Source organism: Heterodontus francisci, chromosome 33 (genome assembly GCF_036365525.1).
Source record: "Heterodontus francisci isolate sHetFra1 chromosome 33, sHetFra1.hap1, whole genome shotgun sequence".
Lineage (NCBI taxonomy): Eukaryota > Metazoa > Chordata > Chondrichthyes > Heterodontiformes > Heterodontidae > Heterodontus > Heterodontus francisci.
In genome coordinates this window covers 38081125-38098440 of record NC_090403.1, presented here as the reverse complement: position 1 = coordinate 38098440, position 17316 = coordinate 38081125, and the positions used below count along the sequence as shown (strand labels likewise).

Below are 17316 nucleotides of genomic sequence, written 5' to 3'. Positions count from 1 at the left end.
GTACAGACCACCTATCTAATACGTCCTCCTTATCAATTTTAAATCCTTCTAGTGTCTCAAATACCTCCTCTTAACCATTGCTTGGGTTGCATCTTCTTCCTTGATAAAGACAGATGCAAAGTATTAATTTAATACCTCAGCCACTCCCTCTGCCTCCATGCATAAATACCTTTTATGGTCCCTAATCGGCCCCACTCCTTTTGCCATTTATATATCTATAGAAAACTTGGAGATTCCCTTTAATGTTAGCTGCCTGTCTCTTTTCATGCTTCTCTTATTTGCTTTTTCACATCCCCTCTGGACCTTCTATATTCATCCTGGTTCTCAATAGTATTTTCTACCTGGCATCTGTCATAATCACACCTTTTCTTCTTTATCTTAATCTCTCCCTCTTTTGTCATCCAGGGAACTCTGGATTTGTTTACCCTACCTTTCCCCTGCGAGGGAACATACCTTGACTGTGCCCGAACTATCTTCTTTGAAGGTCGCCCATTGTTCAGCTACCATTTTTCCTGCCAACCTTTGACTCCAATTTATTCGCCCCAGCTCCGTTCTTACCCCACCAACGTTGGCTTTCCTCCAGTTAAGTACTACTACTCTGGATTGTTCTTTGTCCTTTTCCATAGTCAGCCTAAACCTAATGCTACAATGAACACTGTCCGCTAAATGATCTCCTACTGATACTTGATCCACTTGGCCCACCTCATTCCCAAGAACCAGATACAGCAGTGCGTCCTTCTTGTTGGACTAGAAACATACTGTTGTAGAATATACTGCATACTGTCATATGCACCCTTGTCTTGCTTCATCTTAATCTCAAACTCTTTCGTCATCCAGGGAGCTCTGGCTTTGTTCGCCTTGCCTTTCCACTCATGGGAATGTACCTTGACTGTACCTGAACTATCTCCTCTTTAATGGCAGCCCATTGTTCCATTACAGTTTTGCATGCCAATCTTTGATTCCAATTTATCTGAGCCAGATTCGTTCTCACCCCATTGAAATTGGCCCTCCCCCAATTTTTTTTTTTTTTACTCGGGATTGGTTCTTGTCCTTTTCCATTGCTATCCTAAACCTTATGATAGTATGCTCACTGCCTCCTAAAAATTCCCCTACTGATATTTGATCCATTTGACCCACCTCATTCTCCAGAACCAGATCCAACAATGCCACCTTCCTTGTTGGGCCAGAAACGTAATGATCTAGAAAATTTTCCTGACAGACTTCAGAAACTCTTCCACCCCTCTGCCCTTTACACTATTACTATCCCAGTCTATATTAGGGTAATGAAAATCCCCCATTATAACAACCTTTCCCACCAGTTGGTGGCTGATAGAACACACCCAGTAGTTCAATGGTACCTCTATTGTTTCTTAACTCTAACCAAATAGATTATGACCTTGAACCCTCAAGAACATCCTCTCTCGCCAGCACTGTAATATTCTCCTTAATCAATACTGCCACCCCTCCTCCTCTTTCCTTCCTTAATTTAGGACACCTCGTATCCTGGAATATTTAGTATCCAGACCTGCCCATTTTTTGAGCCAGGTCTCCGTTCGTGCCATGACATATTTCCACGTGGCTATCTGTACCTGCAGCTTACCAACCTTACATACCACACTCCGTGCGTTCACATACATGAACAGTAAATCCAATTTAGGTCTTATTACATTTCCTCTTACTCGGACCCCACTTATTATCTTATTATATCTTACTCTGGTCCTATCTGACTTTAACAATTCTTTGTACATATTGTTTTTCCTCTCTAATGTTACCTCCTGGTTCCCGCTCCCCTGCCAAGTTAGTTTAAACCCTCCCCAATAGCAAACGCTCTGCAGGGACATTGGTTCCTGCTCTGTTCAGATGCAGCCTGTCCGGCCTGTACAGGTCCAATCTCCCCCAGAACTGGTCACATTGTCCCAGGAATTTAAAGCCCTCCCTCCTGCACCACCTCTCCAGCCACACATTCATCTTCTCTATTCTCTTTCTGTAGTTAACTGCGCGTTGCACCAGAAGTAACCCAGAGAATACTAACTGAGATCCTGCTTTCAAGTTTCTTTCCTAGCTCCCTAAAATCGGTCTGCAGGACCTCATCCTTCTTTCTAACTATGGCATTGGTACCAATATGGGCCATGACTGCAGGCTGTGCACCCTCCCCCTTCAGAGTGCTCTGCAGCTACTCAGTGACAACCTTGACCCCAGCAGCAGGGAGGCAACATGCCATCTGGGATTCATGTCTGTGGCCTGCTCCCCTAACTATAGAACCCCTATCACTACTGCTTTCCTAATCTTCCTTCTGCTCCTCCCCACCATACAGCTGAGCCAGCCATGGTGCCGTAGTCTTGGCTGTGGCTGCACTCCCCAAAGGAGCCAACACTCTTGGCAGTATACAGAACAACAACAGAAGATACTGGAAATATTCTGCAGGTCAGGCAGCATCAGTGGAGAGGAAAAACAGTGTTAATGTTTCAGGTCTGCGACCTTCAGGTCATTGACTTGAAACGTTAACCCTGTTTTCCTCTCCACAGATGCTGCCTGATCTGCTGAGCATTTCCAGTATTTTCTGTTTTAGTTTCAGATTTCCAGCATCCGCAGTATTATGTTTTAGTATTCAGAACAATACCAGTTAGGGAGTGAGATGCACTTTGGGGACCCCTACACCACCTGCCTGGTTGTCCTTGACTGCCTGGCGGCCACCCCTTCCCTCTCTGGCTGCATACCCTTAAGCTACATCGTGATGACATCTAGAAACGTACTATCCACAAAATGCTCAGCCTTGCGGATGCACTGCAGTGACTCCGGTTGTCGCTCAAGCTTCAAAACCCAGAGCTCGAGCTGCTCCAGCTGAGAATACTTCCTGCACATGTGGTTGTCCAGGATACGAGAAACATCCTTGAGTTCCCACATGGAATAGGAAGTGCACTCCACAAGATTGAGATGCCCTGCTTTGCCTCTATTTATTAGATTAACCAACTTAACAGAAATAAACTTATGACTTAAATAAAGACTCACCAGCTACTCACCAACCAACTCCTTGCTTTCTGCTGACATCATTTTATTTTATAGGGAGGTTAACTTAAATGTTTTACTAAACTATTACCTATATACCTCAGGTTTTAATTTACTGAAAAATTCAGAACCCTTTAGTGTTAGTATCCCTTGCTACTTTAACTTCAAATAATTTTTAAAACTAATTTTAACTTTATCCCCTAAATCTAATTAATTGAACAGATTGTAATTATACAATAAATTATCAAATTGGCTTTAGTTTTTATACTAATTAATTGATCGAGTCTTACTTTATAGTTGATTAATTTAAATTAAATTAAAAGCTTACCAGTTTACTCACCCTACGTGACTCCTTGTTCTGTGATATCACTTTGGGATTTTATTTTCCTTCCGTTCAGTTCAGATTCTCAGCCAGAGAGACAGTCTTCTCCTGCCATCTCATGCTGTACTGCTCTGCTCCATTCCATTCCCAGTCTCTCTTCCTCGGCTGCTCCACTCTGCTTCCGGCCTCTCCTTTAATGCTGCTCCACTCCTGGCCTCTCCTTTTATACGGGGTTGCTCTAGGTTGCATTGGGACATCCCAACTGGTTATGTTACAGAAGCAATACTAAAGACTGAGACCCAACACAAGGTTCTCTATGTGCATAATAAAATTATTGCTTTGACAGAAGCATTAACTAAGAATTTGGTATGTATATTATTTTTCTATATGAACAGAATAAAAGTATTTCTTAAACATAGCAACATAGAAACATAGAAATAGAAGCAGGGCGGCACAGTGGCGCAGTGGTTAGCACAGCAGCCTCACAGCTCCAGCGACCGGGTTCAATTCCGGGTACTGCCTGTGTGGAGTTTGCAAGTTCTCCCTGTGTCTGCGTGGGTTTCCTCCGGGTGCTCCGGTTTCCTCCCACAAGCCAAAGACTTGCAGGTTGATAGGTAAATTGGCCATTAGCAATTGCCCCTAGTATAGGTAGGTGGTAGGGAAATATAGGGACAGGTGGGGATATGTGGTAGGAATATGGAATTAGTGTGGGATTAGTATAGATGGGTGGTTGATGGTCGGCACAGACTCGATGGGCCGAAGGGCCTGTTTCAGTGCTGTATCTCAAACTAAAAAACAGGAGTAGGCCATTCGGCCCTTTGGGCCTGCTCCGCCATTCAAAAAAGATCATGGCTGATGGTCGAATTCAGTACCTTGTACCCACTTTCTCCCCTTATCCCTTGATCCCTTTGGCATTAAGAAATATATCTATCTCCTTCTTGAATATATTTAATGATTTGGCCGCCACTACCTTCTGCGGTAGAGAATTTCACAGGTTCACCACCCTCTAAGTGAAGAAATTTCTCATCTCGGTTCTAAATGGCATACCCCGTATCCTGAGACTGTGACCCCTGGTTCTGGACTCCCCAGCCATCGGAAACATCCTCCCTGCATCTAGCCTGTCTAGTCCTGTTAGAATTTTATAGGTTTCTATGAGATGCCCTCTCATTCTTCTAAATTCGAGTGAATATAGGCCTAGTCAACCCAATCTCTCCTCATACGTCAATCCTGCCATCCCAGGGATCAGCCTAGTAAATCTTCTTTGCACTCCCTCCATGGCAAGAACATCCTTCCTCAGATAAGGAGACCAAAACTGCACACAATACTCCAGATATGGTCTCACCAAGGCTCTGTATAACTGCAGTAAGACATCCTTGATTCTGTACTCAAATCCTCTTGCAATGAAGGCCAACATACCATTCGCCTTCCTAACTGCTTGCTGCACCTGTACACCAGTTGCTGAAAGCAAGCATTCAAGGACACCCAGGTCTCATTGCACCTCCCCCTTTCCCAATCTATCACCATTCAGATAATAATCTGCCTTTCTGTTTTTACAACCAAAGTGGATAACGTCACATTTATCCACGTTATACTGCATCTGCCATGCATTTGCCCACTCACCCAACCTGTCCAAATCACAGTGGAGCCTCTTTGCATCCTCCTCACAGCTCCCAGATCCCCCCAGCTTTATGTCGTCTACAAACTTGGAAATGTTACAGTCAGTTCCCTCACCCAAGTCATTAAAATATATTGTGAATAGGTGAGGCCCAAGCACTGATCCCTATGGTACCCCACTAGTCACTGTCTGCCACCCAGAAAAAGACCCATTTATTCCTACTCTCTGTTTCCTGTCTGCCAACCAATTCGCAATCCATGCCAATATATTACCCCCAATCCCACGTGCTTTAATTTTGCACACTAACCTCTGATGTGGGACCTTATTAAAAGCCTTCTGAAAATCCAAATACACCGTATCCACTGATTCTCCCTTATCTATTCCACTAGTTAAAAAGCTCCAGCAGATTTGTTAAGCATAATTTCCCTTTCATAAACCAATGCTGACTTTGTCCAATCCCGTTTATGCTTTCCAGGTGTACTGCTATCACATCCTTTATAATGACTCTAGCATTTTCCCCAATACTGATGTAAGGCTAACTGGTCTGTAATTCTGTTTTTTCTTTCCCTCCTTTTTTAAATAGTGGTGTTACATTTGCCACCCTCCAATCTGTAGGAAATGCCCAAGAGTCTATAGAATTTTGGAAGATGACCATCAATGCATCCACTATTTCCAGGGCCACTTCCTTTAGTACTCTGGGATGTAGATTATCAGGCCCTGGGGATTTGTCAGCCTTTAACCCCATTAATTTCCCTAGCACTATTTTTTTTTTTGATAATACTGATTTCCTTCAGTCCCTCCCTCTCATTAGACCCTTGGTTCCCGAACATTTCTGGGAGGTTATTGGTTCCCTAACATTTCTGAGAGGTTATTTGTTTCCTCCTTTGTGAAGACAGAACCAAAGTATGGGTTTAATTGTTCTGCCATTTCTTTGTTCCTCATAATAATTTCCCCCGTTTCTGACTGTAAGCGACCTACATTTGCCTTCACTAATCTTTTTCTCTTCACATATTTATAGAAGCTTTTACAGTCAAGTTTTTATGTACCCCGCAAATTTACTCTCATTCTCCATTTCCCCCCGCTTAATCAACCTCTTTGTCCTCCTTTGCTGAATTCTAAACTGCGCCCAATCCTCAGACTTGCTGCTTTTTCTGGCAATTTGATATGCCTCCCCTTTGGATCTAATACTAATTTCTTTTGTAAGATAGGGTTGAGCCACCTTTCCTGTTTTATTTTTGCGCCAGACAGGAATGAATAATTGTTGTAATCCATGCCCACATTCTTTAAATATTATCCATTGCCTATCCACCATCAACCCTTTTAGTAAAGTTCCCCAATCTACCATAGCCAACTCACGCCTCATACCTTCATAGTTTCCTTCATTTAGATTCAGGACCCTAGTTTCAGATTCAACTATGTCACTCTCCCTTAATGAAGAATTCTATCATGGTATGCTCACTCCTCCCCAAGGGACCCCGCACAACAAGACTGTTAATTAATCCTTTCGCATTGCACAATACCCAGTCTAGGATAGCCTGTTCTCTAGTTGGTTCCTCTGTGTATTGGTCTAAAAACCGTCACGTACACACTCTAGGAAATCCTCCTCCAGATTATTATTGCTAATTTGGTTTGACCAATCTATATGTAGATGAAAATCACCCATGATTACAGTTGTACCCTTATTGCATGCATCTCTAATTTCCTGTTTGGGGGCGTATAGACAACCCTCACCAACATTTTCTGCCCCTTGTTGTTTCTCAGCTCCACCCATACAGATTCCACATCATGATTTTCTGAGCCAATATTCTGCCTCACTATTGCATTGATTTCCTCCTTTACTAACAACACCACCCCACCTCCTTTCCCTTTTTGCCTGTCCTTTCTAAATACTGAATACCCCTGAATGTTCAGTTCCCATCCTTAGTCACCCTGCAGCCATGTCTCCGTAATCGCAACAATATCATAATCATTTAGATCTATTTGCGCTGTTAATTCGTCTACCTTATTGCGAATGCTCCGTGCATTAAGACACAATGCCTTTAGACTTATCTTTTTAACTTATCTTTTCTTAACAACCAGAATTCAGTATCACTCGACAAGAATTTTGCATAGCCAGTGAAAAGGTTGAACGTTTGTTTGACATTTAGTCATTTAATAATTAGACAAAAATGAGCAGCTATAAGGTTTCAAGATGAGATTAGCCTGCTTCAGAGAAAGGTACATTGCATATGGATATACAATCACAAAACATGAAACTTTAGGTGCAACGTGACAGTTTATACATAGTGTTGCTGCACTAGATATTGCATTTTGAGTGTTAATATTTTGCATCAGTGCAAAATATGACCCTCATCATCAAGTTACAAGACAAGGGGCTGAATTTTATCAGCGCACTGCGCTCCGAGAGCGGCAGCCTTCCAACATGGAAGTGACGCCACACAGCCCCCGCGATATTATGTGCAGGGGCTGATTTAAATAGAGGGGGCAGGTGCCATTTTTAAAGGGCTTTAAGCCCTTAGCAAAGATTTACATTTTTAAAGGTACAGCAGACTTGATTTTTTTTTAAATAAATATTTAGGAGATGGAGGCCCTTCCCCAACCCCCCCCCCAATGGAATTTTCATTGCTCTATGTTAACAAACCTTGCTTTATTCCCTACCCGAACTTCTTCCCCCCCCCCCCCCACAACCTAACATTTGCTCTTCAACCCCTTCCCACCATCCCCACAGCCAATAAAAAATGTTTTCCCTGCTCCCCCACCCCTCCTGCCCTCAAAATTTTATTTCTCCCCCCTCCCCACCAGTGTCTCGCCTTGGAACTCCATGCGGAGTTCTGAGGGCGTGCAAGTTGCGATCGGCGGCCATGAAATCGGCGTGGGACAGCCGCCGCCAGCAGGTAAGTTCACTTGCATCTGATTTATGTTAATTTACATATTTAGATGAAGGCCCCGCCGCCGCCACATCGAGGTTCCCCCTCTACCAGTAATATGCGGGGTCGAGGCAGGCCTTTTCCCACAGAATTTCCGGTAATATGCGGGGTCGAGGCAGGCCTCTTCCCAAAGAATTTTACAGCCCCCTCACTCCGACCCATGGTGTCAAGGGGCTCGTAAAATTCAGCCCAAGATATTTTGGGCAGGTATGAAAGTTCCTGAGATACTTCCTTTTGGTTATTTTTCATTCAAGTTTATTTTTTTCTTCACCATTTAAGTTCTAGTTTTGCACAGAATTACTTTTGCACCATTAAATCCCAGTTAGTTGCAATATTGACTTTTGTATTTTGCCTTTAATGTGACACTAATTTTTTTGTTTTTATTTTACAGTGTTAGGTCAAAATAGTTTCACTTAAAGATACCACACTTAAACTGAAAGCAGTTGATTTGTTAGATCAGCATATCTGACTGTCAAATCAAACCAAGTACAAGCTTCTGCACTGAAACAATATCCTTAATATGCTAATATTTTAATTGAAAAGTTGTTGACACTGATGTTCCAATACACTTCTTGGTAACTATTCACGTCGTCATCTAACCACTGAAGCTCGCAAATTATTTGCTCATCATTTAATTTGTCTGGTTTACAAGAAATTTATTGACTATCTTATCAAGATCTATTAGCTGCAAAGGCTGTCTTAATAGAGGGGCCTTGTTTATCAGGATCACAGTTCTGCTTCATTCTTCTGCTTTGTACTGCTACTTAATATGCAATTATGAGCAGGGGCTGAGATTCAGACAGTTTTTTTTCTTAAACTTGCAATACCAGAAATTATAGTAGTTAATACATTTTTGTTATTTTGCCAACATTTTTAACTGATTAAATAAGATTTGTTACCCAGCTATTGGAAAGATCCATACTGGCGACGGCTTTACTTTTCCTTCTTGCCTGCTTCAGAAGTTTCAATGTTTTCTTTGATCTTTCTTGCTCTATTTAAGTTAGGAAATGATAAAGTACAAACTGATGTATATAAACAGTTAAGAAACAAACTTTATTGGTCTTCAATTTTCATTCCAATGTGAAGTATTTGTGTGTGTACATCAATGGTTAAATGGCAGTTTAATTCAGAAGTCAGGTCAATGTGAAAGAGTTGTGGAAACACATCCAGGAGACAGCTTCATACAGCTTGGTCTTTGTACCTGCCATAACAACTCCAAAGTGAAGCTACACTTCACACAGTATCCAGGCTCCTTCTAGCGCTCTCATAACATTGACAAGAAAGCTCTATAAATGCTTCAAAACACACATGCCCAGTTCTCCTTTTCCCACTGTGTGGCCTGAGACAGGATACAACCAGCACTATAACTCTGTTGTGCTATCTCCAAACTGTCTAGTAAAATGGAACTCAAAAATATTGACCAAAACAGCTAGCTTATAGTCAGCCTCATTTTGTTTTTTCACAGCAATAAATCTGCCCAACAAATTTAATTCTGCTGCAGAACTTACCCAAGCAGCACTTGCTTCATTAATTACATTTCAAACTTGTATCGACAAAGGGATAGAGATGTCATACTTTTTGTCAACTCATCCCTTACGCCCAGAATACAAAAATATCTGTGATTCACTGAGTTTTGTAAATAACTACCATTTTTCATCTTAAAGACATAATTTTTTAGCAGAAAATTTACCAATTTTAGTTGTCAATTTAGATTGTTCCATAATATTATTTCATGGAGGGGTTCCCACCAACCTGTTCTCTTCCCCTAAAGACATTGATTAATTACTGAAGTACAGTTCCACATGTGTAGATCAACCTCCAGGACCTCATTCATTCTGCATTGTGAACAAAGACAGTGAGCGCTGGGTGACAAACCATATTTTCCTTATCTAATCCATAAACACAGATGCCAATTGTAGCACCCTAATTAAAACCCCCAGGTAAAATCACCCAGTTCAGCAAAGAGTGGAAATCAAACATGGAACCTTCCCAGTCTGTATGTATAGTTAAGCGAATCACTGCCTTCACTAGCTGAGTTATCAAGACAGTTACAGTCTATGGTGTTTTAAAACACATTATGTCACTGCCAATGTTTCATTTTTAGTGGACCGTGAGGAGAAAGCATTAGTGTGATTAATATAGCAACAGCTGCCTGCATGAAGAAGTTTAAATTTAGCTGTCAGCTGGTGGCAGCACAAGCGTTAATTAGCGCATTGCTCTGAGATAGTGATAAAGAGTATTCAAAGCAGAAGCATTCTCCAACAACAAACTTTGAAGTAACACAGCAACTCCAGTAAATGTATTGTGGTTTAATGTCACATCCAAGAAGGGCAAAAAGTACTTAATGGTGATGAAGTAGCATGAAGGAACATAACTGATGAAGTATAGCAGTCACCGGAAGGCCTCCATGTTATCATGTTGCGATGCGATAACATTGACACAAACCACTTTATGCACACATGTAGGAGTAAAATAAATCAGGTTTTGGAAGCACACATTTAGTTGAGGAAAGTAATTCAAACATTCAGCGAGCAAACTGTCAGTTTTCAAAACCTCATTTGCAATCTGAGAAAAAAAACTGTTCAGGTTTCAAAACTAATTGAGCCTCAAAGATCTCCGAACTTTTGAATCTCAAGTTTGCCACTAGCAATAACAACTTGTATTTATATAGCGCCTTTCATACATTAAAAGGTACCACAGTGCTTCACAGGAGAAGTTGTGTAATGTTTGCCTTCTTGGCCCAGATTCTGGAGGTTGCTATCTGCAACAACTGCAAATTGGTCAATCCACCGCAGGTTGAGGTGGTCACCATAGTGAACAATGGGCCACACATCAAAGGATCAGGAAGAAGGATTTTTTTTAAAATAGTTACTGTAGAAGACCATGCTGGGGTCAGAGTATGAGACGAGACTTGGTGTTTAACAAAGGAGGGCACATCTGTTACAAAGACAGTCAGAAGTCGTGGTCAAAAGGTAGGAGCAATCGTTCCTGGTGCTGTCCAACAATCTCCTCTGGAAAGAGATGACGTGGAGGCTGAACAGTTGGCTGCAACAGGCAAGAACGGGTCATGCACAAAGGCAATCCAACAGCCTGTCAGGGAAGGAGGAAAAAAAAGAGAGAACATTTAGCAGAAAAGTTGTGGCACTAGGTTCACAGATCGAATTCTGTGCCAATCGGACCCATGTTGCCTCCTGGGTGCATGGATTATGGATCCAATATTCGAGGTTGACAGAATACTAGAGGAAGCAGGTGAGGAACCAATTGTTGCTGCCCATGTAAAAACAAATAACGTAAGCAGAAGCAGTCCAGATGTCCTTCATATTAAATTTAGGGCATTAGAATGGAAGATTAAGGGAAGGAGCTCAAGTGCACTTTCTGGAATACTACTTGTGCCATGTGCTAGTAAAGAGAGACAGTAATTAGGCAGATGAACACGTGACGAACACTTTGGCCTCTTTAGCCAAGCTTTTAGTTACCTGTCCTATTGGTTCTTTATGCAGTTCAGTGACAAAATCTTTGCATACCAATCCTGTGAAGTGTCTTGGGATGTTTTTACTATGTCAAAGGTGCTATATATATGCAGGTTGTTTCTGCTATCCTTGTTACTTTGATTACAGAATCCAGTGGGAAACATATGTGTAAATAAAATTTTCACTTGCATTACAATAAACCTTCAAAAATGTGGGCTCTGCTTTAATCAAGCTGATAAAGAAAATTTAGAATCTGCATAGCAGCTGTAGTATAATACCAAGAAATGACATTGACTGTATTAAATGCGTACCGTTACGATTCCTGTACACTGAGTCCACCAGCATCATTCTGCAACAACTTAAGTGGCAGCAGCAATCTCAGTTGCTTCAATTCAGCAAACTCAACCTCGGCACTGATTTTAATGTTGGATGAAACTATGATAATTAGCTGTGCAACTGTTGTGGCAAAGCAAATTATGAAGTGGCACAAAAGTCTCAGGAAATTAGGGAGTGGAGTAAGCAATGGCTAAAGTTACTGACGCCACAACTGCCTGTGGTTTTGGCAGCATACATGCAACATTGATGCACCCTTACAACAACTCAAATCTCCAGGAAATTCTGGGCCACTGTGTCAACTTTAAGACAGTGAAGCAATTTCAGAGTTAATGAATGTTTTATGACTCAGTTTGTAAAAGCAGTCATCAAGAAGAGAAAAGATCTTATATTTGATAAGTAAAAAGGACGATCAAATTTTCAAAGCTGGGAGAGGTTCTAAGTACCATAACGAGATCACATTTGAAATTACAAGGATTGGAGAAGTTATATAAACCCAAACAAAGTTGCCAAATTTGGAGGATCAACATTAAGCACTAGTTTCATCCAAGCAGGTCTGGCAGCTTTGAATATTAAGAGGAGGAACTATGGAATACCTTTAAGTGGCTGATTCTGAACGCAACGAGCCAATGTGTACCCATGCAAAGCAAATGCACCAAGCTTAAAGGTACTCCTGCCTGATTGAATTGTTTGGTAGTTCCATTCTAAGGAGAAAAAAAAAGGCATTTATATACAATAGCAACATCATACCAAGTAAAACACAACCATCACCGAATATATTTAAGGCTGAGACAGATTTTTGGTCACTCGGAATCAAAGGATATGGAGTGCGGGCCGGAAAATGGAGTTGAGGCAGATGATCAGCCATGATCGTACTGAATGGTGGAGCAGGCTCGAGGGGCCATATGGTCTACTCCTGTTTCTATTTCTTATGTTGTTATTATTCTTCTGCTTAAAAAGTACAGGTATATATTACTTTAAGGCCACAAAATCCAACTGATATTAAGTAAATATTGGCTGAGTTCATTCAATGGTTAATTGTTATTCAGGCTGGAAATGGGAACACTGATAATTGTTTGAAAATTATTAACAGCACAAAAAGGCCGAGATTTTCCAGTCAGCAGTGAAGGAATGATGCTTTCCATTCACTATGCTGACACTGTCCAGAGTTTTTGCTGGCCTTTTAGGCAGAAAATTGTTCTAATTAGGCATCGGATGCAGCACAGTACCCTCTATTAAGCATCTGCGGCGTGTGTGAGTTGTGCAAGAGCCAAACAGCTTGAAGAATCCCTGCTCAAGCACACTGTCTAAACTAGGAATCATAAATTAGATTTAAATCATGTACAGAAAGCAAAATAAAGATTGAGAAAGAAAGATGATATTAAGAGAGAGAGAGATAAAAGAGACATAGAAAATAAAATAAAATATCCAAAACTATTTAAATTTTGAAGGAATGGCACTCCACATGTAACATTAAATTGTCAGGATCAGAGAGGTTGTTTGATAGTGATTATGACTGATCATGCCATTAAAAATTCACTTACATCGGAATGCACCAGTCCTAACTTTTCCTGGCATGTTTAGTGGGCAAGTACTGCAACTCCATGCCCTTACCTAGATTTCAATGCCATGTCTTTCAGAGAGGTCCTGCCATTGCACAGCATTTGAAGAAACAGAGTAACTCTGCATTTAACAGCACACTTTCCTGGTTTCAAGCCAGAATCTCATTCCTGGCCGGCAAAGAGACACTGAAAGTTGCTGTCCAATTTACTCCATAGTAACAGGGAGGTGTTAGCTTCACCATTATTCTCAATGCAAAATCCGGGCCAAAGTATCTCAGGTATTTCTGTTACTGGAAAGCTTTTCTATAAATTGCAAATAACTGCCTTGTCTGTCAATGCTACTTTTTAGAAGTGTGACTCAAAATTATATGAGACAGCGTTATCTAAATTGTTGCAGACAGTGCATGCATAGTTTGTATAATAGGGTAGAAAGACAACCTTCTGAGTTCTCCTTTCCTAAGTACCAAAAAAACTTCAAAAGACTATTAGAATATAGTATTTCAGAGGTGACAACAATAGACCTTATTTTAGGGATAAACCTTCCATCTATAAAACTGATCCTAACAGGATCTAATCTCATAAGAGATCGTCTGAAAGCTCATGAACTGGTTTAGTAGTTTTGGAGTTTCAACATTTTTGGATTGCCCTTTAAAAATCAGATAGTAGAATTCCAAACTTGAGGTACTTTGATGGCGGAATAAATCCAGCGAGGAATCAACTGAAAGATAATCTTGGTAGCATGAATTATAGTAAATGACACACTCCAGAAACATGCTAGTACAATGTCCATAGAGCAACATTTTGGAGTGGTGTAATTCCTGAGGTACCATAGTGTAAACACTGTCCTGGTTTCAAGCCAGAATTTCAATCCTGGCAGGCAAACAAATTGGCTTGCAAGAAAGGTACTTAAGCAGGGGAACATCAGCTGTTCCTGATAGTAACCTGCTAACATCTATCCATCAGTGCTAAGCCTTGGCACATGCAGATGTTATCAGTGTGAAGTGTACAGCATGAATTTCTTATCTCAGAATCCAGAGTTGACTGTGGTTTCACTCTGGGAATAAATGTAACATTATAGGGATTAGAAATATCGGTATACAGGAGGACAAAGGAATGCTGTCTGACACTAATAAAGGTTCAGTTTAATATGATGCCAACACATTTACACAGTGAGGATAGCCCGTTTGTTGCCTAATGTTAATGCGTTGCACCCAATTGGGACAAGAGAGATCAGCAGCAAAACTCAATTCACTTCTGGCAAAGCAGCCAGAAGAATCCCCCCAAAAGTTTTGATTTCTTGCATTTCATTATTCATTCGTACAACTGCACATGGATCCAAAAAATTTCCTCAAGAACAGCATGGAACACTGCTTATTAAAAAAAGAATTTTAAAAACCAAGGGATACAGCAAAGTTAATCTCTTATATTTCTGTAATTTTGAGATACTCCATAAAAGTGTACTCTCTGCAAACTTCATCATTCAAAACTCTGCTGCCCATGTCCTAACTCATAGCAAGTCAGCTCACCCATCTCTCCTGTGCTCACTGAGCTACAGTGGCTCCTAATTAAGCAATGCCTTGATTTAAAAATTCTCAACTTTGCTTTCAAATCCTTACATGGCCTCAACCCTCCCAAGCCGTGATCTCCCCCATTCTTACAGCCTCTTTCCCGCACCCACCCCCCGCCAACCAAGATCTCTGCGCTCTGCCAATTCTAGTCTCGTGAGCATTCGCAATTCAGTGATTACTGACAACGCAGCCGGCAGCTTACGTCATCCGACTGCGCCAATCTGCACACATGCGCAGATTGGCCCCTACCCTCTGCGCATGCGCTGCGTTCCGCAGTGCCAGGACTGGCTGGCGCATGCTCAGATGACGTCATCGCGTAACGCGGGCAGATGGCGGGGGGATCTGGGCCGGAGAGAGGAGGGGTGTGGGGAGAGGGGCGTGGGGAGAGGGGTGTGGGGAGAGGGTAGAGAGCGGGTGGCGGGGAGAGCGCGGCCGAAGACCTTGCTGGTGGCAGGTGCGCTCTCTCCCCCCCCACCGCCCGTTCCTGAACCCCGCCACCCACCTGCTCGCTCACAGCCCCCGGCCCGCTTGCTCACCGCACACCTCCACAACCCACCACTCCCGGAACGCTGGCTCGCCCGCCCGCCCATTTGCTCCCTCCCCTTCCCGGCCCGCTCACTCCCTCCCCTCCGGCCATTGTGTGCTGCCATGTGTTTAGGTTGCCATCGTGTGATTATTTGAGCAGCGCCATCTTTAATCCTGGCAGCTGCCTGACATCGCAGACTGTGACGTTTTAGTGACACAGGCTGCATTTGCGCATGTGCCATCTTTGAAACTGGCTCTGTATCTCCATTTTTTTTTAAAACAGTAAATTCAGATACAAACAGGTTTGAAAAAAAAACTGTTTTAACTTAATGCAACAATGGTCTTGAACAACAACAAAGCAATGTTAAAATGAAAAATGTGCTGCAGCACTTTTATCCAAATGCAACAAAAAAGCCGAACGTAGCACAAACAATATTGCTGAAAAATAATACTGTATTGTTTGGATGTTGAATTCCTTAATCTGGCAATTAAAACATGTAAATAAATTACATTAGTTTGCAATACAAGGTCACAGGTTAATAAGTACACCAAGGAAAGTGTCAACAGCAAAAACAAAAGTTGGTTTACTCCATAATCATGAAATGGTACCGCACGCTAGAGGACAGTCATTCCACTTTACACGCCTAGATTATAAAATAAAAATAACTTGATTACCTACTGTACATATATTACAGTAATTAAAATAGTGCCTTAAAAGGAATGATCTTCAGGCATTAATACAAGATACAAATCCTAGTATAACCTTTCAAGACGATCAGAAAATAAGCCACATGCTGTTTCAGCTTAACCTTTTTACAGATTGAATCCAAGTTATACAGGTCAAAGAAAACGCCTCAGGATAATATTTTAGAAAATATCTGGCATGTATATAGTGCTGTATAATTTGTAATTTGGGTTGAATTCTACAAGTGAAAAGCCCACTAAGCTAGATATACTATGACAATCAGATCAGTAAGGTAGTCCTAGTAAAGTGCAAAAGACTCCATAATAAATCTGCTCTTTGGTGAATATATAAAATAGCAAATAAAATCAATCTATCATGTAATTGAAATTGCCTCATCCCTTCAAATGCACTAAAAAGAGTGATATCATCCTAAAGACAAAAAATTAGCATAAATATCTCAAGTCGAGGCTGCTGGTGAGAATTCTTTCTTGTTACCAGCTGTACTGGAGAATTTTTTGATATTAATACTTGGGATATGAGCATCACTGGCAAAGTCAGCATTTATTGCCCATCCCCAATTGTTCTTGCAGTGGTGATAGTGAGGCACCTTCTTGAACTGCTGCAGTCCATGTGCACTCACAGTGCTGTTAGGGATTGAGTTCCAGGATTCTGGCCCAGCAACAGTGAAGGAAGAACAATATAACTCTAAGTCAGGATGGTGTGTGGCTTGGAGGGGAACTTACAGGAGGTGGTGTTGCCATGTGTCTGCGGCCCTCATTCTGCTAGGTGGTAGTGGTGGCGGGTTTGGAAGCTGCTGTCAAAGGAGCCTCGGAAAATTGCTGTAGCGCATCTTGTAGATGGTACACACTGCTGCCATTGTGTGCCAGTAGTGGAGGGAATGAATGTTTAAGGCGATGAATGGAGTGCCAATCAAGCGGGCTGCTTTGTCTTGGATGGCGTTGATCTTCTGCAGTGGTGTTGGTGAAACTGAGCTGAGCTTTATAGATGATGGTCAGACTTTGGAGAGTTAAAAGCTGAGTTACTTGCTGCGAATTCCCAACCTTTGTCCTGCACTTGTAGCCACATTATTTATATGGCTGGTCCAGTTAAGTTTCTGTTCAATGGTAACCCCCAAGATGTTGATGCTGAATCTGCCATCATTGGTGATGCTACTGAATGCCATGGGTAGATGGTTAGATTCCCTTTTGTTGCAGATGGTATATTTTTTTATTCATTCATGGAATGTGGGCGTCGCTGGCCAGGCCAGCATTTATTGCCCATCCCTAATTGCCCTTGCGAAGGT

General features: G+C 41.7%; 1 protein-coding gene across 3 annotated transcripts in view; it reads right to left on the bottom strand.

Annotated features, from left to right (window-relative positions):
- hdac5 (histone deacetylase 5) overlaps nt 1-17316 on the bottom strand; it is a 384161-nt gene that overhangs the window by 345724 nt on the left and 21121 nt on the right. The window contains exon 2 of one of the 3 annotated variants that reach the window (XM_068013317.1): nt 12270-12377. The exons of the other annotated variants lie outside the window; for them this stretch is intronic. The gene's annotated coding sequence lies outside the window, so the exon portion shown is untranslated. The remainder of the gene's footprint in view (nt 1-12269; nt 12378-17316) is intronic. 3 annotated transcript variants of the gene reach the window in all.